We start from the raw sequence: 27,036 nt of genomic DNA on the forward strand, positions 1-27,036 counted from the left end.
TTTATTTCCAAACTGTTTCACTCTTTTCCTTGATTTTCAGACCTCGACACTTTGAGGAATGCAGGCCACTGCTCTGTAGACCGGCTATTGATTTGGCTTGTCATGAGTACCTTCAGATTAGGAATCAGGTTATGATACTGTGGTTGCCAGCCTTTGAACTGGCCCCACCTCCTATTGTTCATACCCCTATGACTTTGTACCCTGGTTGATTTGAGTGGCCAAGACTGTGCTAGTCAGCATTCTGCCACTACAACAAAATAACTGAGATGATTACTTTATAAAAAGGGAAGGCTTATTTTGGCTCACAATTGGGAGATTCTTGTCCATGGGCAGTTGTCCCCAGGGCTGCTGGCCTGTGTTGAGATGGCTCATCAGGGTGGAAGTGTGGGGCAGAGCAAACCTGCTCACATCACAAGCCAGAGAATGAAAGAGGAAGTGGAAGGTGTTGGGATCCCCTAATCTCCTTTGAAGGACACCCTCCAAATGACCTAAAGGCCTTCCACTAGATTCCACCCCTTCCCAATGTTGCCACCAACAGGGGACCCAAGAGTTTAACACATGGAACTTGAGGGACATACAAGATCTAAACTAGAGCAAAGAACATGTGGCAGAAATGATTAGTTATAAAACAATCCCTTCATGGCCTGCTTAGAGGGAGACATGCTTCCCTGTTAAAAACGGCCCTGTTGATAGACCCGTGAGGAACTAAAGCATGTAGCCTATAGCCAGTGGGAAACTGAGGCTTGTCCACCAGTGAATGAGCTTGGTAGTGAGTTCTCCAGTTCCAAATAACCCTTACGTTGGTGGTAGTAGCAGGCAACAGGTTGACTGCAACCTTGTGGGAGACCTTGAACCAGGACCATGAAGCTAAGCCACTCCCAGATTCCTAAGCCTCACAAGCTGTGGCATAATGTTTGCTGGCTTAAGGTACATAATAAATACCAGCAGGAGTATCACAGATGAATGGTGAGTTCTTTCCATTTTATCCTATCAGGTAACATACATTTCAATCTGTCCTATTATGAATGATGTTTATTTTGATCCCTTGATTAATGAGGTACCTTCTGAGTTTTTCTACTGTGAAGTTATGCTTTTTCTTTTAATTAGTGAATATGAAAGGTATTTTAAAACTAAGCAAATATTCTTTTTTCATTCAATTTTCTATCTTTTCATGTATTTTTCCCAGTATAAGATCGGGCTTTACGATTACTATCAATGGGATATTATTAGTTATGAATGGGCTATAATCTGTTACCACCATTATTTATTTTGATGTTCAAGTTGTTCCCAATTTTGCCAGTCCCCTCAGCCGGCTCCTGTCCCCTTTGGTCATGTCCTCATCATTCTTAGAGCACTTCCCTGATTTCTGGCACAAGATGTTTTAGGTCCATCATGTTCTTTGTCTGTTCTAGTTCTGAAATCAGTTATTTCTCCAAGGATCCTTGATTCTTTTTAGTGGAAAATGGCATTAAAGCTATGATCTAGGCACTAGGTGTACCTGTCACCAGAGGGTCACTGTACCCCGGCCCACTCAAAAAACATACAAGTATTTACATATATATACATATAAGTATAAATGTGTATGTATCTATTTTATATATTATATAGTATAAATATTTAATGTCTTTACTAAATATAAGTAAAATATAGATCACATGTTTAAACCCATAAATTTATACTGATACCTCCAATTATAGGGTATTCTGTGTTTATTCTACCCTTCTCACTTTCCTTATTAGTAACTACATTCTCCAACAGCGACAGACTCAGCTCTGATTAACCTTGCTCTAGTTAGTTAGTTGGTTAATCCCCCTAATGTAATCAGTCTCCTGTCACCCTGCATCCACCGCTTCTGCCGTGCAGGTGCTCTCCCTTTGGGCTCTGGCTTCTTTTGCGGGGTCAGCACTTTCGAAGATGCCCTGCTCATCACCCTCCACATAGAATCCCATGTTTCCCTCTGTCTACACAGGTTCTGATATCTTCTTCCTGGTGCTCTTACATGTGGGTCCCCTTTATCCATTCAGGCTTTACCTCCCCACTCTGGACCTACCCCCTGCAGGGATGTCCTCCTGGACTTCTTGACCTCTAGCTTCCTTCTGGGACAGGAAACGCCTGTCCAGGTTGTCACAGACTGTATACTTGTGCAGATGTCTACCTGTCTGATGGCTTCGGGGCTAGCTTGTGCAGGACGAAGGGGAGGGACAGGGCTTGGTAACTGTGTAATGGATGCCAGCACTGAAGGGGCATTCTGTTCCCCGACAGCTGAATTGTTCATTTCTTCTGTAGTCTGGGTTCCACATTTCTTGTTATACTGAAATATCTTGGAAAACTTGTTGAAATACAAATCCCAAAGCAAGCGGCATGGGGGTAGGGAGAAAAGAAATAACAACAATAAAAATAGGAGCAACCAACATATCCCCAGAAAATAGTTAAGGGTGATGGGGTGTTCAGTTTTTATTTTATACTTTTGGACTCCTTAAAATTTCTACACTTCTGCTTCTGTTTATCTTAATGATACTAGCAGATTATGGACTATGTTTTATTTATGATTTTCAGTATGAAAAGAATACTTAGCATCATTTTTTTTTAAAAGAAGGATACAGAATTCAAGGCCTTATTCCTAGAGATTTTGATCCAGTACTCTTGGGTTGAGCCTGGAAAACTGTATCTTACAAAATTCTCCATTTGAAAGTGGCAATCTGTCAGTTGGGCCCTTCCAGGTGTGTGGAGTACAGCTGTCGGCATACCCAGTGGGCAGAGCACCTAGCATCCTTCACAGAGTATCAGTGACCAGGCAAAGCCACGTGAGTGTCTTTCTGAAAACTCAGGACAGCTAGGTGTTACTTTGAAGCTCATATCCCTGCAGATACCCTTTTCCAAAAGATAGTTTTTTCTGATTCTTATTGTTAGTGAAATGAAGGAAACCTCTGAAAAGATGCGACTTAAGTACTCCTCAGAACTGTCAGGCTCATCAAAAGCAAGTAAAGTCGGAAAAAGTGTCACCGCCAAGAGGAGTGACGGGAGACATGGGGACTGGCTGTAATGTGTCCTGGATGGGGTCCGAGAATAGAAAAGAGACGTTAGCTAGAACTCAATGTGGACTTCAGCTAAGAACAATGTATCAGTATCAGCCTATTAATTGCAAAGCTGTACCACACTCCTGGAAGATGTGAGAACTCTGTACTCTGCACGGAGTTTCTAACGAAGTTAAAATGGGCCTGTATTAACAGTCACTAAAAAAGAGATCCAGATTGCAAGAGATGGAATGATATGACACGGGAGACTCAATGGTAACGTTTCTTGAATAACCAGGAAGCGGTGGGCCTTTCAGAATGGGCACGAGAAATATAAGCGCGGTGTCATCACCTGAATGTGAGAGATAAGACACATGACAATTACTGCTCATTGGTTTGAGCTTGTAGGAGTGACAGCCTGAGGCTGCTGCTGTTCTGAGAAATATGCGGTAGAAGGGACACAATTTTCAAAGGTTACTGTGTAAATGTTTCACAGATGACCGGTTATCCTGAGGGAAATCTGGCCCTGCACACAGGCTCGTAGAAAGGAAGGTTCTAGAAAGAACAGTTGTCTTCTTTGCCCTTTGCACACAGCCATTGTGTGCTTCTTATGCCACCTGCCCTTTACTGGCTGAAATGTCTTCTCAGAACAGACCCCATGCTCTGCAGAATATCCAGGTCCTAATATTTGTTGCTGCATCTCAAAGACAAGGCCATGCTCATTACACAGCAGTTGAATGTTCAAGTTCAAGCCCATAAAAGAGTACGGCCAAATATCAGTGGCCTCTCCTACAGTTTGTAGCAATGCAGCTGAAACAGAGAAAAATTACCTGTCTTTTTACCCTTAGGTAGATAATGTGCCCTACAAATGGGAGAGAAACCATATGGTTTATTAATGGATCCTAAACTGGGAACCTTTACCTATTTCAGGTCAGAAAATCATCATGCTTCATTTCTCTGAAACCAAAAGTTCTGTAAAGGTACACAAATGTCATTTCTATTTTATAGTTCTCAGGAAGAACGTAGAAAGAGTATCTTTCTGCCATACCTAGATTAATAACAATATTAATGACTGTGATAAAAAGGACTGTTATTGCTTCTCAGGCCTGTGGCTGTGTACACTGTCTCTCGGTCTCCTTGGGGAGCAATACGTGTGTGCTCAACTGCTGGAAGTATCCCCTTCCTGCCAGAGCCATCCAGGAACACAGCACTGGAGCAGGGTGTGCTGTATGTGTTTTATCTGAACATGTTGGTCAGGGGTCAGCTGCAGAAAGCATAATCCACTCTAGGCAAAGTAAACAGGCAGTGATTGATTTTAGGACTTTATGTGGCTTTCAGAATCACTCAAGGGGTAAAGAAACAGACTGTCGACAAAGCTTTCAGGAATGATTCCCCAAACCATATGGCAAGCCATCAGAGTAACTACTGCATCTGGCTTGATCAGGAAACTAGCACAGCAACTGCTGGCTCTGAAACCAGCAACCTCAGCTGTATTCAAAAAGCTGCCAACTGATGAACGTGTTGCCTTTGCCATAGTCTGCAAAAATAGGTGCTTGTATCCTGCTTCTTTCCATGTGAGTCTATTTCAAAATAAAGCATGTTGTAGATATAAGCAATAGATGGAACCGAAGTCACATTTTGAACCCAGTTTGCAAAGGAGTCTGGGATATTAGTATTTGTTTCTCACCCTCTGTACACTGGAGGAGAGTTCAGGTGGAAACAGAAGAACTGAATCTATGTTATCTGGCACAATCTGTCCCTCTAGCTGCCCAGCTAACCACGCCTTCTCTTCTTTTTATAGTGGAATTTAAAAGTCCAGGATCTCTGGGTGTGTGCGGCTCTCCTCATCAGGGCCAGATGAGATTTCTTATAACCTAGTGACTTACAAACATAGAGGTTTCCTATTTGCTCCTAGGTTCACTGGTGGCAAAGGAAAATAAAAACTCTCAGAAGGGGGATAAGGGAACTACTCTATCTGGACATCTGCAGTGGACAAGGCCCACCAGGGGACAAGTGGAAGTCAAGCTAGAAAAGAGCTTCTGAGAGAGAGAGTGCTGGAGGAAGAGAGGGTATGGCAGTGCCTCCCAGCACAGGGGAAGAGGAGCCATTCAACCCACAGTCTGTCAAATGTAGAGGTCAGTGTGGGGGATGAGTGAAAAATATGCTTTTTAAAGGAGATAATGTCTGGTGGGTTCTGAGAAGAATAGAACAGCACCCTTGTTTTTAAAATCTCTCTGAATCTACACAAAAAAATAGAACAACTAGGTGGCAAAAGCAAATATCCATGAACAAACATGCCTCAAAACTATACAAGGTCCCCTCAAAATCTCAAAGCATCTGCAGCGGGTGGAGTAAAGCACCAATAGACACGGACCTGCATGGTGTCAGCGCTGGTGCAAAAGGAAGAAGTGAGGGCGGGATAGCAGGGCCTCTCACAGCCAGAGTCGAGGAGGACACAGGGTAGCCAGGAGCACACAGCTGACCCTGGGAAGGGCTCACCAACTCGACACCAGGTGAGTGCTAGGGTTCTTAGTGAATCCTGGCAGGGACTGAGGTCATTTAGACCACATAAACTCTTGGTATCAAGTGGCCAAAGTCCCTTCCAGGACAGGATCCCATCTGCTGACAGCGGCGTCAAAGTTGAGCAGGACAGCAACAACGAAGATGAAGCAAAGTGAAAGTCCGATGAAAGTGGGGAAAGGAGCTCTGGGAGAGACTCAACAAGCAAGAGGGGTGGTTCTAGAGACGTCACTGAAACAACCAAGGTGCAGGTCTGTGAGGTTAGGAAAGCCTTCCTGAGCTGCACCTCCTCCTAAAGCTCGGGAAAACTAAGTCTGCTGAGTGAGCAGCAGCAGAGCCGCAAGAGCCAATTGCACATACAGTTGTCAGAGGAACAGCGGAGAGCAGAGCAGAGTAACGGCCCAAAAGGCAGTGCAAGCGAGTCAGAAAGGAAGCAAGAAAAGAGGCCGGAAGTGCAATGCACTACTTAAAAATGAAAGTTTAAATTCAAAAAGAAATGAAGATGTGAAGAAGATTTTAGGAGAAACTGTCAAATACTGGTAACAGGCAAAGGAGATTAAACATGAGTAGTAAAAGTTTTGGAAAAGTAAAGCAAAGCAAAGGAATGAAAAAAAATCTAAAAACAGTAACACAAAGGAAAAAAACCTAAAAAAACTACTTAAGACTATATATTGAAGGAGCATACCACATACCTGACAGTATTGACCCAGAATGAGTAACATCAGGATATAGGATAAATGAACTGTAATTTAAAGGAAAGAAATTCTTTAGACTTCTAGACAAAAAGAGCAAGCGACTTTTTTTTTTTACTTTTGTTTTTATTTTAAAAATAAAAGGAGGAAAATATTAACAGACAGTCGACATTTAGCAAGTGACTTTTAAGGGGAAGAAAAACAGATCGTCATAAGGCTCGTTGGATGCAATACCTTAGGCCAGAAAAAAAAGAGTAGAGTAATATATTTCAGGCTTTCAAGGAAAGAAAATGTGAGCTGAGTACATTATTTTCAAAGCTTTTAAATATAAAAGCAGAGACAGTTTGTTATCAATAAGTAAAAACTCAGCATATTGTTCCCATCAGCCCTTCTTAGGGAGTCATGTGGAGAATGAGCTACAGATAAAGTGACTAGAGACATTGTTATGGTTGGGATAAGAGGCCCCCAAGGGTTTATGTGTCAAAGAATATGTCACCAGCTCATTGTGCTCCTGAGCCTTTAAGAGGTAAGGTCCTAGGCAAGGAAGTTCGGTCACTGGGAGTTGTTCCCTTCAGTAGGGATATTGGGACTCTGGCCCCTCCCCTTGCCCTCTCTCTCTACTTCCTGGCTGCCATGAGGTGAATAGCTTCCTCTCCCATGTACTCCTGCCTTGGTGTACTGCTTTGCCACAGACCCAAAGCGGCTGTGAGGCAAAATAAACTTCTCCTCTCTATAGCTTATTGTATCAGATATTTTGTTACAATATCACAAAATTGATGAACACAGACAGTGACATAAAGTCCAGCATGAAGGTATAGTTACCTGTAGAGCTAAAATGAGTGTTAGAAGGGAGCAGGAATATGCTGTGACTATATGCTCAACGTGTGTAACTAGTACAATTGAAAAAAATTAGAAAGACAACAAAGAAAATATGGAAATATAAAGTCTGCATTAATGTGGGAAAGCAAATAAACAATTATGGGCTATTTTAATTTTGTCTCTTTTTTGTCCTTGAGAAACAAGATTCTCCTTGATGTGGAGCACACACAAACACAATTATATACACATGCATCCTCACATACAATGGCCCAATAATGAGAATTCCTAGTACCCACATTGTGATAATAAAATTCCTCCTTAAAAGGTATCAGAACTTCTGGGATATGTAGCTGAGTCCAGGTCTTTGTTGGTAAACATACAAAATAAACCTGGAACTTCCTGACAATTCAGATAGCAAGAAAGTGATCAAAGATTACTAGGGTCATATCAAGAGAACCAGAAGTTAACTTGAACAAATTCCCACCAGACAAAGATAGGACAATTTGAACTTCAATAAGAATAATAATTGTGTATGAAAATTCAAGTGTGTTTAAAGTTACATTTGTGATGATAATTTAAAAATTTAGACACTCCATAAGCAGCCTAGGGAACCATTTAATTATCTGGAAAACTGGCAAATAAAGGGAAAGAATCAAACATATGATTCTTTGATTTCAAATGAACTGAACCATTGGATGATCAGATAGGACATGAGGTGTGTATAAATATAATGAAAGGGTTAAACAGTGATAAGAGCTGTGCAGAGATATATTAAGATAATGGTCTTAGAAAGACAAAGGTACTCAGCATTTGTGAGGGAAAATAACTGGAAAGGCATTGTAGAGCAGTGTTCTCCGATAGAACTTTCTACAGTGATGGAAATGTCACAGTCTGTACTGTCCAGTAAAATAGCCGTTGGCCACATGTGGCTATCAAGCACTTGATATGTGGCTAGTGAAACTAAAGAACTGTTTTAACTTTACTTTTAATTAATCTAAATGGAGCCACATGTGGCTCATGGCTACCATGCGGATAAGTACAGTGTGAGAACTACATTTTGGACCCAAGTGTCTATATACTGGTTCACAGAATGTGGGTAACATGTAGTAGTAGCTTGGGTTTTTTTTTTTTTTTTAACATGAAGAAACAAACACATTCTGACTGTATAATCTTGGTAAATAGACTCAAAACTAGGCTTCCCTGTGTGAATGCCTTGTTGGAAAGAAACAAACAATCTGAAGAAAGAAGCAATGAACATTGACAAAAACAATGTTAGGACATCCACAAACTCAAGACTAAAGCCACAGAGCAACATTAAAGGACAGAAAGAGAATCATGTCATGGCAGTACATATCATAGCCTGTACCACCAGGTTAAGTGAGGAGGGCTATTATTTTCTAATAGAAATTACAAAATCAGCGGGAAGACAAAATAATACTATGAAGGCATTTCCTGAGGTTTGGCTGTATTAGGACTGGAATGTCTTAGAGGAGCAAAACTATAGTTTTGCCCTAATTATAGTTTTCTCCTAGAAAACAGGGGAAATAATGAAAGAATAACAACAATGACCACTGTCTGCAAATGAGCTACCAGGTCATGACCCAGGTCTTCTGGAAGGTCCTCATCAGCCAGAATATTCTCCGGATGACCCCTTTGCGACCAGCAGAGACTCATTTGGTGTTGTGAATATAATGTGAATATAACAGTGTAGATGGGAACCCTTTGTGTTAGCAGCACGAAGGATCAGGAAACATATTCCACAACTATTGCTAAATCATCTGGAAATGTTAACTATAGTTTGATATATTATTTTCTTGTCAAACCAGCATATGTTTATTGGTTGTTCAATATGTGCAAGTCGGAAGAAAAGATCAACAAGCATTGAACTATAATGCAAATATTAGTTCTGCATTTAAATATAAGACACAGTTATTACCAGAGATGGTCATATTATAACCAACCAAGTGAGTAATACTATGCTCAAGAAAGAGCATGAAAGGGCATCAATGAGGACTTTTCTTAGAAAACATCTGGTGTGTCTAATGAATTTCTGCCCAAATTGCTTCTCTTGTGTGCATGGGAGGTGCAATTAAGGTCAAGGGTCATCAGCACTCAGCTAGAGGCACCAAAGCGTTAAGTAGCCCATAAATGGGATGGCAAGTATGTTATCCTAAGTCAGACTGTGACATTCCTTGAGAGGAAACACAGAACTCTCCTTCAAGATGGAACTAGGTTTTCCAGATAAAAAGTGACAAGCCTGCAATTATAATTATATTTTATCTCCCAAAATACTGGTGGCATTTGAATGAGAGGCAATAGGTCTTTTCCCTTTAGGAGTTGTGCAGAGAAACATAAAACTACATTCCCTCTGTTTATGGACGGGAGAGAAATGTGAAAAAAAAAATATATTTGTATGTAATATATTCTTTTTTCACAATGAAATTGCAATAACAAGCCAGCTCTCTCTACTGGGATAAGTAAGAGAAAGTAGTCTCACAATTTCTAAACCATTTGGTGTTTAAGTATCGGTGTTTCATCCTAAAACAGATGCATCTAAGCTAATAAAAAGAATGCTCTGAGCAGTACTGGAAGTGTACTGGGGTTACTGCCGTTTCTTCCTAGTACCGTCAGGGACAGGGCAGAGACCCTGGTGTGGGTCTTAGAGGTATTTGTACTTCTTTCCCACCTTGGGAAAGCATAAGTCAGCAGGGAAATCAAGTGTTTCCTCCTTAAGAAATGTGTGGTAAATCTGATGTTGCTGTTCCTATCTTTGTAATTGTTAAATGATGCCTGCCCAATGTAGGATTAGTGGTATGATATCATTTAAAAAGAAAGCTTATTCTTGAAAATGTGTAATACTGCATTGACCATGTACAACCAAGATCTTATTTAGAATTTTACATGTCTGACCCATGGAACAGGCTGTAGATGTCTTAGCCAAGGGTTCTCAAGCTTTAGTGAGTCGTATAATCACATGGGAGACTTATTAAAATACCTTCGCTGGGCCTCACCCTCAAAGTTCCTGCCGCAGTAGATCTGGAGTGGAAGCGACTCTGCAAGTCCCCAGGCCTTGCCGATGCGGAGGGTGCAGGGACCACGCTGAGAACCACTACATTAAGACTACCATGTCTCTCTGAAAATATGACCTAGCCAGAAAATAATCAGCTTTGAAAACTGGAGATCAAGTTAGGTTATCACCGTGTTACTCTTACTGATAGAGTAGCCACTGGGGAAGAGAATAGTGATGACAGACAGGGAAGAACTCACTATGACTGGCTTCATGATGAAGCAAAGGTTTCTTTATGAATCCATTTTTCCTGCTCCTTTTTTTCTGCTTAACATTGGGAATGTTTGATCGGTAGATTTTGTGTGTAGAGGAACAGAAAGGACAAAAGGAGTAGCTGTATTTTCTGACTCCCTGCAGAGATGGGTTAGAAACTACAATGAGGTGATGTTGGGATCCTAAACCCACCTGCCACTCAGTCCGAAACCACTGAGGCTAATGTTTGGCATTTTACAACTACCGTGTCTTAGTCATCATTTCCCGTTACTCCCTGTGACCATGAGGCAGTTTAGGAGAAGCAGTATGAGGGTTCCCGATAAGAATCCAAGGCACTGGGTGGGGGTGGCTAGTGTGAGGTCCCGTTAGCAGTTGTTCTAACCCTGTTCTATGGGCCATTACCAGGCTCCGGTCTTATTGCCACACTGCCTGTGCAGTGTGTGTTCTGCTGAGGCTTCGAGGACAGGAGCCATAAAGGGTAAAGGAACATCTCGGTGCTTTAGCATTCTCTTTCTCAGCTGCACATTTAGCTCCCCATGAACATCCATAGGCTGCCTAACATGACTCCTGCCCAAACATTTTGGAATGCACATGGGGTCCTGTGCAGAAGTCTGATTTCAAAGGCAGGGCAGAATTATTCATCTTACTTTACTAATAGACTTTATGCATCTCCTCTGTAAAATGGAGGGTATAATCCCTGTGCTTCCTGCCTCCAAAGAGGAGCTACGTATATGCAAGACAGCTTTGAGAAATGGCAGGTGCTACACGGGTGTAGACAGTGTGGTTCGGGGGGAGTCACCGCAGCTCTGCTTTACTAATAATCTCTACAAATGCCAATGGAGTCACCTTCATAAAAGGTCCGATAAAAATGGTTTGGCCCTGAATAGTATCAATCATTAAAGAATTCTGGCATCTCTCCTTGAATTATGTAAATGACAGTGGAGTTTCTATATATTTCTGGGGGAAAATGGAGAAAAAGTATTTGTATGTTAATTGTCCCAACTGCTCACCGTTGTAAGGTGTTAACCATGGATGTGGAATAACTATTACTTTGAGATCCAGACTTCTTGAGCTTCCTTCAGTGTAGTCATATTTATTTTCATTTTTTTGGAACGTTAAGTCACTTTACCCTTTGGATTTTGTCTGCGTAAGTGAGGATGCATCCCAAGATTATGTGACATTATTAGAGTGCTTTAAGAAGTGAGAGTACATATATTTCATAAATAATATACCAAATTTGCATTGAAGTATGTTACCCTGAAGTGAAAATAATTGTGACTGGTTTCCAGAAAGACTATTTTATTCCCAGTTTTATTTTATTTTGATGCAATGTAATGTAATCTCCAGCCACCCCAGGACAGTGCTAGTGTCCTGGATAAAGGCAAAGTATTGTGAGCTGCTGTGCCAGTCTCCTGGATGGAGAAGTAAGAAAAGGGAAAGTAAGAGAAACCCACATTTAATTGTATTGTATCCTATAAAGATAGAGCCCTTTAAGGTGTTTTAATGTAGGGTTTTCTTCTTCCTGTGGGGGGCACTGCCCCTGCTAGTGTCCACTGAAATGTTAACATGCCAAGCAGAAGCAGACCCTGCTGGCTCTAAGGTCCAGTTCCGTTCTGACTGTGGGGCATCACCCCCAGTTCTAGAGATCCTAGCTAACCAAATAAGTAAGCAAACAGTTACCTTTGATAAGGTGCACATGAATGAACCCGAGTCAAGATGGCAGAGTAGATTCTCCAAGTTTCCTCTCCCTCTGTTGGTTATCCTGGGTGGCCCAGTATGGGGGATCATCTCCTCCACTGGATCACCCCTAGGTCAGATGATGGGAGACATTGTCATTGTACCCTTACCCCCTCACAATGTCTTTTTAGTTTACCATCCTCCCCCATCAGTGGCCTCTCCTTGACCCTTCTGGGCACACAAGCACACACCATTCACACACGTGCACTCTGCATCACACTTGACTTGGTTGACTCATCCCTCGTGGATTGCCCTCAGCTAAGAATGTAATAAGCAGTGGGTGCTGAAGTTGATAAGTTGAGGATGTGTCAGACACCAAGCTGCATTTTGACGAGCCCTTTCCAGAGGCATGCATTGCACCCAAGGGATGGGTGGAAATTTCAAGTGTTATGGTAGGATGAGTTGGTGGGAATGGAGAGAGATTTTTGAATAGTGAGATTCTTGGATGCTTTTCAAATTACCTCAGCAAAAGAGAAAGCTGTCAATCACAGCTCCAAACTTCCTCACTCAAAAGACCGAGGCTAGATGCATTACAGAATTAAGAAGTGGTACGTGCACCTCGTCACAACACCCCCAACGAGATCTGAAGACACGTCCACTAGTGACACATTAATAGCCAGGTTAAAGGGTTGAATATCGTTAGTTCAGGTTAGAATGTGGCACCGGTACTTTTCATCTGGTTTGGGTCTTGCAGGCAAAGTAACTTTTGGTGATTAAAACTTTTAGGCTTTCAGAATTGTGGATAAGAAATTCTGTACCTGTAATTGTTAACAGTAGTTCATATTTGCTGAGGGCTTTCAGTGTGCCAGGCACTGTGTAGGCAAGTGCTTCACTGGTATAAATGCATTATTCCTCTCACCCTCCATGGGAGGTAGGAATTATTAGTGTCCCCTCCTTGAGTGATTCTGTTGCAGTCTTCCTTTAAGAAAGCCCTGGGTACTCACCAAGTGCTAAGGAAAAGAGCTAACTGTGAGTGCAGTACCAGCATCGTGAAAGGCAGATGGGGCACAGACATCAGCTCACGCAGGCTGGGGACAGGGAGGGTCTGGCCCTGCCTATGCATCAGGGAGGCATCCCAGGCAGAGAGGAAGCCACCCCCAGGGGAATGCAGACTGGTCAGGCATATGTGATTCTGAGACCACAGCTCCCTGGGACCTACCACTTTGCTTTTTGTGGTGTAGCCCCCTCTCTTCTTCCATCTCTCATAGAACACCATCCCCTTGTTCTTACAAGGTAACATCTACGAATTTCAGTCCTCACGAACAGACAGAAAATCTTCAGAGATCTTGCAGGCCCATATCCAGAGCAGTCCAGGTATTTTGCAGTCCCTGAGAGGAGAGGACACTTTCATGTACAAGAGTACACGGGAAATTGCTACCATGAAGGGAGTTCAGAGTTGGGACCAAGGGAATTGCACTGGCTTAGGTTGTAATCTGCTCTATTTTATTTTAAAAAGATAATTTCCTAAAAGTCCTTTGTATCCGAAGCTTTTCCTTTTTTTGTACCACATAAATAACAAATTTTGGGCAATAAAGAAATGATTGAATATGATGCTGGCATAGCCTTTGTTTTATTTTAGAAATACTTCATTTAGAAATGTGGTCGGGATTGTATCATGGAATTACATTATGAAGTTTACAAGTATTCTGTGAGTACCCACTGTGTGCCGGGCCCTTATGCAAGATCTAAGAATATCACAGTAAGGAAAACAAGCCAAAAAATTCTCCTCTTTGGAGGAATGAAGGCGAACCATTTTTCTTATCCTTATCCATGAAGACAAAGTATTTTTCTTAAAGGTTATTGGTTTTTTTTCTGATGGTTTTTGTGTTAACTTTGTATTTTGATAAAATATTTTATTACCTTAAAAACCCTTGTTCTTTTCTTTTTTGGAAAACCCTTATTTTGAAGAAATAAATACTGAAATATTTATAGATAAACGGATCACATGGCAATAAAGTGTTCTTCGATGGTTCAGGAAAAAATAATTATGATAACTATATAAAATATTAATAATCAGTAAATCTTAGTAAAGAACCAACAGGAGTTCTTTGAATGACTCTGACAATTTTTATGTATGTATAAAATTGTATCAAAACAAAACATTGAAATGAATTACCCTGCATGATTTTTTGTGGTGTGCACTTACGTTATGTCATCTAATTTGACGCTTTGGATCCAGGCAGCTGACTGGTCATGTGCACAAGTCATTTGTTCTCCATCTGGCCAAACAGTAACTTGACAACTTTCTGTATTTTTTTAACAATTTAACACAAAAAGATTTGACTTCACTATGTAAATGCTTTTGTTACAAATCACCTCACTTCTCCCCAAAAGTAGCTCTGAGAAGAGAACCAAGCCATCCACTGGGATAAGGGAAGCTGACCAACCCATGTGTCTTAAAAATCTCACCGACGCCACGATGCTGGAATGCTATGGCAGGTTTTACACTGCAAATAAAGGTTAAGCCCCCATTTAACAGACACTTTTGATTGATGCCATTATGAAATCAAAATTAGAGAATGACAAAATAATAGGTAAGAGGGATTTTGTGTTGGCGCAGATTAGATCTCTAACAAGGTGACTTGCTGCCGTGTGGGATCTCCCACGAGTCTTCACAAGTCAAAGTGTGATAATGCCGAGTTGCTCCAGAGCTTCCAATTATAATTTAGACACTAATCTTCACTTTTAAACTTATTTTTAATATCACTTCTGGAGGTCCACCTACTAACTGCAAGAATGAACTTTATACTAAGTCCTTTGAAAATATCAAGGATCCAGATCTTTTTTCACAGTTTATCTGAACTTTCTTTAGCTGTGAAATGAAGATAATCATGGTAACTTTGTTGTGCAATTGTGAAGTCTAGAGATAATGTGCATAAACCTCATGGCCCTGGGTCCTAGCAGACAAATGAGGCTTGGTGGCTGCAGCTGCTGACTGTGGGGGAGGCGGTGGGTGGCGGTGGCTTTACTACCCACAGTCTGATGGTTTTGGTTTAAGGCAGCTGCCTTCCCTCTCAGAGTTCACCCAGTTAGAGAATGATGAACTATGGTAGCCTGAGTGGGTAGGAACGGAGGAAGATTTTTAAATAGTGAGCTTTTGGTGCTGTTCACTTCACCCTAGAAAAAAAAGATGATGCCTATTACCATTCCAAAAGCCTGAAGCCACATGCATTACAGAATTAAGAAATGAGTGTTAGCACAGCAAGATGGTACATGAACCTCATGACACTGCCAACAGGTGGTATCTGAAATACTAATTTTACCGTTGACACAGATCACTCTAGCTTTAGCTGTATAGGGCTTTCCACATCAAAATCAAATGTGGCATAGCGTTTAAGCTCTGGGAAGAGGCAATGATCATAAGGAGCATGCAAATAAAGTGAGTGCATATCTGAGAACACTACAAGGCTAATACATCATAGACAATGTAGAGGCTACTCTCATCTGTAAACCCAAAGGAAGAAATGTGTAAAGGTTATGAGCATGAGCATTGGCTCCCTGAAGTCAGTAGCCATGGAATGTTGAGCAAGTGCTTTAGCATCTCTAGACCTCAGGTTCTCATCTAGTACAGAAGGTTGTGGTGACAAACAAGATAATACCTGTCAAGCACGAGGTATGTTGTCTCTTACATAGTAAATAGTCACTAAGATTAGCTTCAAATGAAGATCACTGATAATGTGTGATCACTACATTTATGACCCTGGGTCCTGAGCATCATGTCAGAATGAAATCATGTATTCACACTCACCATGCCCTAGACACTAAAAAAGAAGCCCTACTAGTTCAGCTTGGCATGTAGATTTCAGTTCTTTAACAGTCAATCTGAATGAGCCTTGAACTACAAACTAAGGTATATACTATAAACTGAGTAGGTATATAACTATATACCTATAGGTATATAATTATATACCTGTAGGTATATATAGGTTATATACCTATAGGTATATAACTATAAACTGAGGTATAAACTAATACCTCAGCAAATAATAACTATAGCCTATGAAATAAATTATGTTGACCACACCATTTTCAACAGCAAAGGATTCACATTAAAATTATCAAGAGATCTCCTAGGTTGTGTGTGTGTGTTCATGTGCATGTGTGACGGTGGGGGATATAGTTTCTAAAAGGCCACTTTCTATAAAAATAGATGAAGAAATTATGTCTCATTTTGTCAGACTTAGTGGTACTTTGGTCTTGGTTGGACTTTCCAGCTCACACACTGCCTGTCATGCTGTTGGGAAGACTGGGGACATCAATTGCACCATTGATTTTGGTATCAGAAGTCATTCTTTTATGCAGAGGAAGAACTCATATGACAGTGCTGTGCCTCAGAAGGATTTAACTTTAACCTTAGATTTTATGGATCCAAATTAAAACTCCTGAATGTGAACTCAATTTCTCCATAGAAGAATGACTCCTCTCAGAATTAAAACACTTTGCCCTTCACTTCTGTGTGAATAAATTGCCACTTGAAAATGAGATTCCTATTTTAGTTTAAAAAAACTTAAATCTTACCATGTATGTTTACAGTAAAACTTATTTCCCTAAATCTGTGAGTTTTCTCCTTTCTAGAATTTGCCAGCTGCTGAGTCAGAAGTATTTTCTTCTTTTGGAAAATAATGTGTCTCTCAGTTGTCCTCAACCTGTGCCTGTGGAGCTGACACATGAGAATGAAATTGCTTATAGTGACCAGAGAAGGTACAGTTGTCCTAAGTAGGACATGCTTTTTCTTGAAGTCACATGTTGTTCTTTGAAAATCAATATAAAGAGGCATTCTTTTTTTCTAATTTGCCCCCCTACCATTTTTTTATTTGTTCTGCTGAGATAAGGACCACTTCTCAGTCCTGCAAAACAATAGAACTAACTGATGGTTATTATAGATAAATGAATCTTTTATTGAAAGAAGTCTGGTTTCTTTTGCTTGCTTCTTGAGCATTATTGCCCTCCCTCTGGAAGAAGTGATGGATTCTTTTGGAAATTACACGTGTTCTGATGTGCTCCTGGCACAGGCCTGGTTTCTCGGTCTGCACATGGACAACTTCTTTTCAATAGACTCTTGAGTTCCCTTTCCACTTTAGAGTCAGGAGGGTTGTTTACAAATAGAGAAATTAAGCTGTCACTTAATTCTTGCTACCCACACAAAAAATATTTTTGTGTGTTCATTTCTTCAGTGCATTCATCTGAGTGGACTCCAATGTAATTGTCATCCAATCGGTAAAGAAAAATTATAATTTGAATTGATCCTCAGTGGTTGAAGCCTTTTCTCACAAAGAAAATTACAGAATAAAACCACTTGCATTCATTTATAGAGAAGGAGAAGGCCTGGAAAATAGGATTTGCTAAACCAGCAGTAGCCAAGCTTCTAGTCAAAAGCAAAGGAAATATGCTGTGGATAATGGGGGAGAAGAATCACATTCACTTGCCACAGGATTAGTTGCAGAAACAAGAAAAGTGCCTCTTTCTTGGCATTTTCTTTGCTGTTAAGAGTAAGAAGCAAATAATTCCATTCTACCCAACACTATCATTTTTCCTTTGAAAATGGGAATTACAACTTAAAAACTCAAAATTGTCTTCTGTTCCCTTCTTCAAGTCTCTATCCCCACATCATGGTACCTTAAAGACTTAGAGGTGGGCTGCTGACTAACTTTACCACCTGTCTCCAGGGTGGCAGAGTATCTAAGACAAGTGCATACCAAAGATCCTGCACTGAGGGAACAGTGGCACTGTGGTGCCACCTGTAGCTACAGTACCTGGGTGGATCTTGAGTGATTTCCTCTGGGGTGAGGACATATGATTAAATTCGTGTGAGGGCATCTTTGGCTATGCTGAAAGAAGAAGTGTGTGTCTACCGTCCTGTCACTTCCCCTCCTCTCCACTCCATGGAATGTGATTCCTCCCTCTGACAGATTCATTAGGTCAAGGCAGGAGGATGAAATTTCCCCTTTTCCTTTGTTTTGAATTTGTTGAGCAACAGCAGTGTGCGGGGAGCCAGACTAGCTGCTGGAATTTAATCTCTAAGGGTTGAGGAAGGCCTTTCCTCACCACCCGCTGCCCCTCAGAGCCCACAGCACAGAGGTAAGATACGTGTGAAAGCAATCTCACATGAAACACCTTCTCAAGCTCATCGGCTCTGCACAAACTCCCTGCGCCCCAAGGAGAGTACTTAATAGGGTAGTGAGGGGAAATTTTACTAAATTTGGTTTGAAGACAATGAGTAGAAACTTGACATACAGAGGCAAAGAGGGTAGTCAACAAAACAATGGAAAAAGAATATGGAAAAAGAATAATGTTGGAAAGACAGGTGATACTGTGAAAGGCCCAGTGTGTGAATGCCTTCAAATGAGGGTGTCTCGCAGAACCCTACAATACTCTTAAAAATGACTGAAGACCTCCAAAGAGCTTTTGTTTGTGTGGGTCTTATCTATCAATATTTATCACATTTAGAAACAATTTAAGACATTGCTTTAGGAAGAACAATAATAAGGACATCTAACACACTTTAATAAAAAATAGCTTTGTTAGAAAATGAAAAGTAACTCTTCCAAAACAAAAAAAACTTAATGAAGATTGGCATTGTTTTGCAATTTTGTATCTTTTTAGCATCTGGATTTAATGGAAGACAGCTGATACTACACTTAATCTTAGCCAAAAGGCCAAGAAGCAATGACAGTTGGATTCTTATATTTTCTTCTGCATTCTGCCTACTTTGATTTGTTGTTTTGCAGAGCATTTGAAGAAAATTCATCTTTGCACTGACATGAAGTTGGAAAAAGGAGGAAGGATTATCTTAATAGCCCTGTAAGGTAATTCTGGATATTCTTTCTTACTACACTAAAACTCAACAAGTAGTGATCCTTAAAGGTCAGTTGCATTGTGAAACCTGAAGCTATGTCAATGAACTGTGATATTAAAGTCCTTTGGTTTATTTGAACTTAGAATAGCTCTTTTACCCATACACAATTTTGTGGCATACATTGATCATTTGAAAAATATTTGGTTCTCTGTATCAGACATATCTTCCAAATGTTGATATATTCATTCATAGCCAACCAGTCTTCTAGAAAAGCTTTTAAGCATTGGGAAGCTGCCAAGCTCATAGTGATGAATTCAAATTTTCCAAAATTCTAATGTTTGCGTGAAAGCTCAATTTTTATCAGTGGCAACAAATACTGCCAATTTTCTTTGCAGCGATAGGCAGATTCACTTTGTTCATTTTCAAGAAAAAGTCTGCCAGATATGCTGGTTTGAATAACTGTAGTTTATCTGGCAATTGTTATTTCATGTAAAAACAGTATTCTATGAACAAGGGGTTGATTCCATGGGTGAATCAAACAACAGCAGTATTCCTTAAGGCAACTGTTGTATCTGGATCTGCAGCTGAAGTGCTTTAGGCAAACTTCTCATCCCAATACCGAGAATACTTAAAAAGACCATTTTCAAGGTCTGTTAATTTGTCCAGGAGCGTGTGGTGGTGAAACACACTATCTTGCTGTGTTAGTTACTTTCCTGTTGCTGGGACAACACACCTGAGGCTCACAATTTAAAGGAAGAAAGGTTTGCTTTGGCTCAGAATTTCAGTCCATGGATGGCTAACTCCAAGGCAGAAGAAAGAGAGCAGAGGGGCGTGACAGAGGAAAAGGTTCACAACCCCTGGTGTGCAGGAAGCAGAAGGTGAAGGGAGAAGCTGCGAGGGAGATGCACCTTTCTCGGTCACACTCCCAGTGATCCACCTCTTCCAGCTGGCCCCTACCTCCTGACAGCACAGCCATCTACTGGTGCTTACAGCATTCCCATGATCCACCCCATCAGCATCCCAAAACCCTATGAACACATGGGGCTTTGGCGGACATTCTACATCTAAGCTATAATGTCTGCCTATGTGGTTGGGGGTCCCTGCTTTTATTTGTGCTAAGTCTCCAACAGTTTTACCTTCAGTGCTTTGACCATCAGTGCCAATATCAGTACAGTGAAAAAGGGCAAATAATATCTTCATACCACTATGAAAGTAGCTTTGACTGGTAGACCTCGTAGATGGGGCTGAGGAACCCCCACGGGTGTAAGAGCCACATTGTGAGTACTGCTACTACTGAGGGATCTCTGGCTTTGGGTATCAATGTGCTGACACTTGGGCACATCACAGGTCTTGAAGGCATACCTCCCTGTAGCACATTGTCCTTGGTGCTTACAGACTAGTCACAGGGTGCTCTACCTATGTATGTGCTGTCTTCGGAGAAGACAGAATATCAGAGAGCAGGGACTAATTCATACTCGTTTCTTTCTCCCAAGCCCTGGCTGTCGCTTAGTAAATGCAGCTCAGTGAATACTCTGTGTCCGTTCTGGAAGCACGGTGACTCTGGAGTCTTGGGCCCAGCACGAGATGTGAATCATCCTCTTGACTTTGAGCTAATCCATTTAGAAAGACGTCAGTTCATTCCTGTTCTAAAAGCCCTCTCCAGGAGACGCAACTGAAACTTCTTAACCCCTTGCATCCTAGCATTTTGCACCCCTCTGTCAGCTATTGTGATCCAGGGATGTTCTGGATACAGACTGAGTGCCTTGCCTTTGCTAAGAAAAGACATTTGTATGTGTACAGAATTTGCTTTTATTCATCACATCAAAAGAATCAACTTGTGTAGAACTTTAATTTCATTGGATTCGATCATTGAGATGCAACAAAAATTGTGCTAACAGTGTTGAAAATTCTTAATGATGTCCTTTTTCATCTTTATTTACATATGATGAATTTTAGTAGGAAAAGCTCAACTAGAGATGGTACTAATATGCTTTTTTCCCTTTATTTCTTTTTTTAAACTAGCTACTTAACTGACAAACTGGCCTCAATGACTTGATTTTTCTCCAAGAGAATAGGAATAACAATTTTGTTCAGTTTGGTTCTGTCTCAATAAAATCCAGTGCCTCTGAGCCATAATTTGAGAAAAGATACCACATGCTGGCAAATCACGCATGATTAAAAGAAACTCCTTTATGAATCTCTCTTCCCTAATTAAGGAGTCATCTATAATTCAGTTCAATAAAACATTTAATTTTGTCGGTATTTTCAGAGAAAGAAATTCACAGGTCAGCTTGTTCACAGAAAACATTTAATAAATGGAAGTATATGACCTTTCTAATCATCATTTCAGGTCAATTAGGCTTGTGTAAAAAATCTATTTTAGGTTTTCCTCATGAAATCTTGGGAGATAGAATTAATTCAGATGTCTCTATAAACCCTCTGAGAGTTTCCTGCACTTACAAAATAATGACTGTCTATTCAGGAAACTCAGATTATTACCTGTATTAAGGGATCCTATTTTACATACTTACCAGGGTAGGTTTATTTTTTCAATAAAATCAATGAATTGGGGGTTGGCCACCCTGGTGCACGGGCTCCTTTGGATCTCCGCTTGTGTCAGAATCAACTGTGAGTGGAAATGCCTTATGCTGGTGCTAATGTGGGAGACTGATCTGCCTGTGGGGGTTCAAGACCCATCCAGGGCTATTTGCAAACCTCTCTTTCCTTCATAGTGGCACTAAACTCTGCATACCCTGGAATGTGTTTTGGTTTTTTTTGTTTTTTTTGTTTTTTTTTTTTTTGGTTGTTTTTGGCTTAGTCTCTTGTGTCAGGAGGAGAAAGTGGTTTCAAAGGTTTCCAGTTAGCCTTCCCTGCTCTGAGAGTTCTTGACTCATGACCGGAGGACCCAATGTTGGTGTGTCAGTCAGCTTTCTAGCACTGTAATAAATACCTCAGACAAGTCAACTTATAAAGAGAAAGGAGTTATTTTGACTCACAGCTTGGGAAGTTTCAGCTCATGACTGATTAGCTCCATTGCTTTGGACATGTGGCAGACCAGCCTGTCACGGCACAAAACCCACTCACCTTATGACCAAGGAAGCAAAAGAGAGCACAGAAGGGGCTGGGCTACTACACTGCCTTTAAGTACACACACCTAATGAGCCAAAGGCCTCCCAGTAGGCCCATGCCTCAGAGTTTTTACAACACAATAGAATGAAGCTGAGAAGCAAGCTTTTAATGTGTAAGTCTTCAAGGGATGTTTAAGATTCAAACTTTCCCTAGTTGACTAAAGTGGAAGTACAGCAGACCCTTCCTATCCCTGTGTTCTGCACCCAAGGGTCAACTGACCCTATTTGGGAAAACTTTCAGAAAGAGAAATTGCATCTTATAACATGTACTGACTTTATCTCTTGTCATTATTCCTTAAACAAGACAGTATAGCAACTACTTACATACACTTTACATGGTGCTAGGCATCATAAGTAATCTAGAGAAGATTTAGAAGTACCTGGGAGTAGATTATAGACAAATGCTGCACAATTTTAAACAAGTGACTTGAGCACCTACAGATGTTAGGGGAATCCTGGATTTTGTGGGTTTTGTGCCACTTCCCCATGGATACTGAGGGGCAGCTGTATCCAATTAGAAGTTCAGTCTGGGAAAATGACCACCACAGACCCAATGGGCCATCGTGAGCTGGAGTGTGGCTTGGACTCCATATCCCCTGACCTAGCTGAGCCCTCTAAAAGGGGGCAGCAAGGACACTTTGAGTGCCCAGATGTCAGTGCCAACTCAGATCTGTGTCAAATAATTGATTAAAGCACATGAGTTAGAGTTAGAGAACCTAGGTTCAAATCCCTTGTCTGGCACTTAGCAAACAAGGGACTTTGAAAAGGCTCAGTCCCTGTCTGCCTCATTATTTGTGTCTATTAAATGACCAAGGATATGATTTTTCAAACGATATGAGTTTCATTTGTGTTATTTTGAGGAATTAAATGAGGCATTTCGTGAAGAGTTTAGCAGAATTCCTTGGCCATAGCAAGCATTTTAACACGTCAATATTACTTCTAAGAAAATACAGGGCATTTGAGATTCTCTAGCTAGGGAAAACCTTGCTGAAAGTTGGAAGAATCTACATAACTTAGATATCCTTTGTACCTTGGCACGTAGTTCCTCTTTGGTTTAGATAAAAAGACTAGAAGAAGCTGAGTAGAGAGGCGATGAGCCGCCATTGAGAGCTACTATCCCAAGAAAGGTTTTGGTCACAGTACTAACTAGCAAGACAGCTGGGAGGCAGCATTTGGAGAGAAGGGCGTCTTGACTCTTGGTGATTGGCAGTGCTCTTGTATGGCAATGTACCTCATTCCTGGGACACATATCCAAAGAAAGCAAGACCTACAATGATTTTTTCAACCCTGTGAAGAGTCTGTGCCAGTTAATCTGAATTGCCAATTTGACTATAATAAGGGACTCCTGGAGAGATGATTGGGTCATGGGGGTACTGTACTCACTGGGGGGTTAATCCACTGCTCATAGCTGAGTGTGCTATTAGGAGGTGGGGAGTGTGCTTTCAGAGGGTCTATTTCTCATGGGTGCTCCTCTCCTGTGCTCTGCTTCCTGGCTGCCATAAAGTGAGCAGCTTTGCTCCACCACATCCTTCCATCATGATTCTGCCTGGAGCCAGCCAACCATGGACTGAATCTCCAGAAACTGTGAGGCAGGTAAGCCTCTTCTTAAGTGGTGGGTTTCAGTCCCAGTCGTGGGAGTGCTGACTAACAGTAGTCTAAACCCTTTTATGGACTATAAACTGTTTGCTAAAAGAAGAGTACTGAGCTGCTAAAGCTGGGATTCAGAAAAACTCTATGAACTTAGGAGGGCAGCCTAAATCGGACAGAGGGGCTCCCTGACTTTGTGGGGAGGACATGATGGAGTGGCCTCACCCATCTGCATGTGGCATTGTGGAGAATTTCTCTTTACAATTTCAGGGTGGCAAATTCTCACTAATAAATTCATCAGAAGCAAACCTCTGTGGTGAGGAGGTCGCATGTTGGGACACAGAGTTCACGGACAATTAATCCTGGGAAGGGAGAAGACAGGGAGAGCATCACAGCAAGAGAAATCTCCACCGGGGGAGGTAACAGTGAGAGAAAGGGAGCAGCGTCTGAAAAGGATCACCCCGAACTGAATCTGAGGAGGGATTTGACTAGCTTTGAAGTGTGTGTGTGCATTTGTGAAACATATTTACAGATGTAGTATGTGTCTGTGTTTGGAAGGCAGGGTCTGGAGTGTTGAGCTTTTAAATGGGGCACTGTACCGAGACTGGTTCCAGAGATGGCACAGTTGTATTTGGGTTACACATCTATGCCCCCAGTGGCTGGCACAGTGACAAGGGCCGATGGGGACAGTGGAGCCAAGGAGTAGGGCTCTCACCCTTGAAGGCTAAGTAAGCCAGAACTCTGGGAAAATGCTGAGATTGGAGGTTTGAAGGACAGGTGAACAGATTGGTCTCACAGCGCCCATGGCAGCTGTATCCCTGCCACTCCTTTGCCACAGTGCACTGTTGGTGCCATCTGTCTTGTTCTTAGCTCTGTGAAGGCTGCTTTGTGACCACAGCCCCCAGACTCTGCTATGGATGCACAGCTTCCACAATCACAGGGGTTGGTCACCATGCTGGCTTGACTGGCAGCCCAGAGCAAAGACCCTGTGACTTCCCATCTGCGGGAAAGATGGAGATAGGAGGGGAGAAGCCTTGTGCACGTGAACAAACACTTCTGTTGAGGGCAAAGCAGAACAGCAAAGCAGTAACTAGAGGGAGCCAGTGGATGCACGATACTCCTTAGGATAGGGAGCTGAGTTTAGTCACGTAGATCAGCAAGCAGAGCAGGGGACCACCCCAGGGTATGCTTTACCTAACACTGCACAGATCGTTTCATTTCCACTTTAAAAGCCCTTTTGTGAGCATGCAAATAAGCTGATCCAGTGCCTAGAAAAACTCTGTGTGTGAAAGTCTTTGGGGATTTTAAGTGATATATTTTAATCTCTCTCTCTTCCTCTCTCTATCTCCCTCTCTCCGTCTCTTTCTCCAGGGTCACATTATGCAGTTTAAGCTGGCCTTGAGCTCATTATGTAGCCTACGCTGGCCTCAAACTTGCCATGGTTTGGGGCGTGCACCACCATGCTTGGCTCTTTTAAGCTCTCTCTCTTTCTCTTTTTTTAAGGTCTTTATTTAACAACAGAAATCTGATACTAAGCTGGGACCCAGGCATGCTGAGCTGAAAAACCTTAAAATTCAGTGCAAAGCCAAGCTCTGCACTGCACAAGGAGGGAAAATGGTAGCTGCTCTCTGGCAGCTGCTTCTCCTAACAGAGGGGCTGGAGCAACCTTGCCTACTGTGTATATTCTATGGGGCAGCGATAGCAAACCCTTTAGAGCTTCCAATGATACAAAGCCCATGTGGCACATGTGCCATAAGTTTGCCACCACTGCTTTAAGGCCTTGAAAGGAGATAGAATCAGGGGTTACGATGGCCCCAATTTTGTGACTATTCCATTTATTTTATGTCAGCTTCATGGATTTTTTAATGAAATCTGACTATGAGATGGTTAATGTGTATATAATAATGCACAGGCATATTACCATGTCTGATTAGGAGTCAGTTCATTTGTGTGCAATACAGATAAGCTGATATAGTAAGCTGATATCTGAGACTGTTGGTTTAAAGGTAAAAAGTATCTACATATTTAAAATTCCATGTACATTCCTGAATAGAAAAAAGATATTTGCTTAGAACTCTTGGGTCAACAATGTTCGCTGTTTATTTGGCAAATACATACATGAAACAGCATGTTGGGGGAGCTATAATATATACATGAAATAGCATGTTTGCAGGTGAGATGCAAATCTTCACATTCTGGAGGTAGAGCACTGCTGGGTTTTTTCCCATCTCCCTAATGCTTTATTTGTTGGTCCCCTAAACTCATCCTCTGGGCTTTGATGTCCACTCGTCACCAGCAACCACCAGCTCCTATGTCAGTCTCCCTGTCTCATGAGGTCCCCACCCTCCTCCAACTGAGATTCCCAAAGACTATGAGAAAATGGTTGCATCATTGGTATAAAGGCATCCATTCACTTTTTTGCTTAAGTACACCTCCAGTTAATTCCTTAAAGAAACTATCGAGGTGGGAATAGTGTCCACATCCACTAGATGCTAGGCTGGGTGAAACATAAAGAGGTTAGAGAATGAGGCAGAGACAAGGTCTCCCCAGGTGTGCCTGCCACTGCAAAAGGAAAAGGCAGAATCTTAGAGGCTGAGGCGGGAGGATAATTAGTTCCAGCCCACGCTGGGCTATATGAGTGAGTTTAAGGTCATCCTGAACTACCTAGCAAGATCCTGACTAAAAAACAAAACTTTATCTTCTAAGTTCTTAAATATTAATTGCTGACTTCCAGGAAGATAGCAGAGCAGTAAGCAGCAAAAAATCAACCTAAGATTTGAAATCCAGACTTTGGACAATGGTAATTTGGGGAAGGAAAGAAGGAGGGAGGTGGTTCCCTGGGACCCAGGAAAGATCTGAAGGGAAAATTGGAGCCCACAGAGAAACTGAGGAAACAGATGTCAATGTGGAAAAAGGAAGGGGAAATCTGCACTTCCTCTTGGCTACTGGCTCATGGCAGAGAAGGGAAGATCAAATCTACAGAGATGCAATGAAAGCTGGTAACCCCAGAGGCTTTCAGGGACAAACACACCAGTGGAACAGAGTGGTGGTTGCTGTTCCCTATGACAGCTGATGAACGACTCCAGTCCAAATGACAGCCATGGTCCCTGGAAAGGGTGCTTGGGCAGATGCCATCTTAGGAGGGGCCAACTCACCCAGGGACTCAGAGCACGTGTGGGTTGCGTGTATCTCAGGCTTCCCAATGACTTCATAAGGGTCAACCATGGGAGGCGTCCATGGTCAAGAAGCCAGGTCAGGCCAGAAAGAGACATCCAGAGTGTTATAATGGAAATGACTCAGGCCCCAACCCTGTAGCCAAAAGCCAGGTTCATCCTGAATTTCTGTGGATTTGAAAGTCCCAGAACTGGCACCATGCTCTAATCATATTGCCAGCTTGCTGGTGATTATCCAGCATGGATCTGGGCTCTGACTGCCTGCTTGGTCTGCCAGCAAAAGCAGAGTC

At 41.7% G+C, this 27,036-nt stretch overlaps 1 pseudogene; it reads right to left on the reverse strand.

Moving 5' to 3' along the window:
• Positions 1-3,223: 3,223 nt before the first annotated feature.
• LOC102024200 overlaps positions 3,224-27,036 on the reverse strand; it is a 57,824-nt pseudogene continuing 34,011 nt past the window's right edge.

This window comes from Chinchilla lanigera, unplaced genomic scaffold (assembly GCF_000276665.1).
Source record: "Chinchilla lanigera isolate Chin_1 unplaced genomic scaffold, ChiLan1.0 scaffold00010, whole genome shotgun sequence".
Taxonomy (NCBI): domain Eukaryota; kingdom Metazoa; phylum Chordata; class Mammalia; order Rodentia; family Chinchillidae; genus Chinchilla; species Chinchilla lanigera.